At 38.3% G+C, this 2,671-nt stretch overlaps 1 pseudogene; it reads right to left on the bottom strand.

The window, feature by feature from the left end:
• Positions 1 to 1,953: 1,953 nt before the first annotated feature.
• Positions 1,954 to 2,671, bottom strand: LOC710038 (large ribosomal subunit protein uL16-like; annotated as a pseudogene).

Raw genomic sequence — 2,671 nt, 5'->3', positions numbered from 1 at the left:
AGACAAAGAAAAATTCCAAAAAACAGAAAGAGAAATGCATCAAGTCACATGTAAAGAAATGGCCATTAGACTAACAGATTTCTCAGCAGAAACGTTACAGGCAGAGAGAGAATGGCATGATATAATCAAAGTGCTGAAAGAGAAAAAGAGTTACAACCAATAATTCCACGCCCAGAAAAACTATCCTTCAAAAATGAAGGGAGAAATAAAGTCTTTTCCAGAAAACAAAAATGGAGTTCATTACCACTATACTGGCCTTACAAGAAACACTAGGGAGACCTATATCTGGAAGCAAAAGAATGGTATCTACCATCATGAAAACACACGAATGTGTAAAACTCACTAGCAGAACAGACACATAAAGAAGAAAGAAAAAGTAGTTAAAATGCATCACTACAGAAAACCACCAAACCACAAAAATAAACAATAACAGAGGAAGAAAGAAACAAAAAATATGCAAAGGCATCAAAATACAAATAACAAACAGAGTAAGTTCTCACCTATCAGTAATAACCTTTAATCTAAATAGAACACATTCTTCAATTAAAATATATAGACTGGCTAAAGAAATTTTTAGAAAATCGAGATCCACCTCTCTGCTGCAAATTAGTAGTGATTCTATGCATCAACAGTGAACTAGCTGAAAAAGAAATCAAGAAAGCAATCCAATTTACAATAGCAAAGAAAAAAATACTGAGAAATAAATGTAACCACAGTAGTGAAAGATCTCCATAAGAGAGAAAATAAAATATTGATGAGCAAAATTGAACACAATAAAACAAAATAGAAGGACATTCCATGTTCATGGATTGAAATAATTAATATTGCTGTAATTACCAGGCTACCCAAAACAATGTACAGATTCAATTCTGTACATTCAATCCCTATCAAAATGCCAATGACATTCATCACAGAAACAGAAAAAACAATTCTAAAATCAGAAAAAACAATTCTAAAATTTGTTTAGAACCACAAAATACTCCAGGTAACGAAAGCAATCTGAGCAAAAAGAGCAAAGCTGGAGGTATCACACTACCTGACTTCAAAATACACTACAAAGTTATACTAACTGAAACAGCACAGTAATGAAATAACAGACATGTAGACCAATGGTAAAGAAGAGAGGACCCAGAAATAAATGCAAAACAATTGTTTGGTAGTCTTTTGGTTTATCTAAGTATAAGATCATATTATCTGTGAATGGGATGATTTGACTTCTTTTTTCTCCAACTTGAATGCACTTTACTTTTTTCCTCTTGCCTAATTGCTCTGGTCAAGACTTTTAGTATTGTGTTTAATAAACGTGGTGAAAGTGGACTTTCTTATCTTTTTCCAGATCTTTAAGAAAAGTCTTTTGATGTTTTCCCCATTCAGTACAATGTTGGCTACAGGCTTATCATCTACAACCTTTATTATTTTGAGATATGTTTCTTCTATAACCAGTTTGTTGAGGGTTTTTATTATGAAAGGATGATGAACTTTATCCAATGCTTTTTCAGCACCTACTGAAATTGGCATATGATTTTTCTTGGTTCCATTAATGTGATATATTTCAATAATTGATTTGCATATGTTGGGCCATCCTTGCATTCCTGGGATGAATTCCTGCTTGATTATGGTGAATGATCTCTTTAATGTGTCGTTGGTTTTTTTGCTAGTATTTTGTTGAGAATCTTTGCATCTATGCTCATCAGTGATATTGGATAGTAGTTTTCTTTTTCATTGTGTCCTTGTCTAGTTTTGGTATCAAGGTAATGCTGGTTTTATAAAATGAGTTTTGAAAAAAAAATACCTCCTCTTCAACTTTTTGGAATAGTTTGGGAAGAATTGGAATTAGTTCTTCTTTAAAAGTTTGGAAGATGCTTTGTGTTTCTGTGGTATCAGTTGGATCTGTGGTATCAACTGTGGTATCAGTTGTTTTTTTTTTTTTTTGGACAGGAAGTAGAATTTTGGGTGAGTATTAAGTGGAGGCAGCATATTGGAAGCCCTCATGAGTGCAGGGCCCGCCATTTGTCCAGAGGACCACAATTGGGGATGTACTTGACCCCACAGCCATCTGGGATGAGCCGCTTTTCAGCCACCATGTCTTCAAATTCATCAGCATTGAACTTGGTGAAGCCCCACTTCTTTGAGATGTGGATCTTCTGGAGGCCAGGAAACTTGAACTTGGCCCTGCGCAGGGCCTCAATCACGTGCTCCTTGTTCTGCAGCTTGGTGTGGATGGACATGATAACTTGGCCAATGTGAACCCTGGCCACAGTGCCCTGGGGCTTTCCAAAAGCACCTCGCATGCCTGTTTGGAGCCTGTCAGCCCCAGCACAGGACAACATCTTGTTGATGCGGATGACGTGGAAGGGGTGGAGCTGCACCCGGATATGGAAGCCATCCTTGCCACAACTTTTTACCATGTACTTATTGGCACAAATTCGGGCAGCCTCCAGGGCTTCAGAGGACAGCTGCTCATATTCATCTGACACCATGTGGTCACAGAGCGGAAACTCATCCACTTTTGCCTTCTTCCGCCCCAGGTCGAAGATGCGAATCTTGGATCAGGGACACCTTGGCAGAAGCCAGACTTTGGGTACGGCTTGCTCTTACAATACCGGTAACAACGGGCAGGGCGGTGGCCCATGGCGACACCAGGATCTTCAGTGGCGCGCCGAAGGGAAAG

Source organism: Macaca mulatta, chromosome 4 (assembly GCF_049350105.2).
Source record: "Macaca mulatta isolate MMU2019108-1 chromosome 4, T2T-MMU8v2.0, whole genome shotgun sequence".
NCBI classification, from domain to species: Eukaryota; Metazoa; Chordata; class Mammalia; order Primates; family Cercopithecidae; genus Macaca; species Macaca mulatta.
The sequence above is the reverse complement of the archived record's forward strand: the minus strand, read 5'-3'. Positions and strand labels throughout refer to the sequence as shown.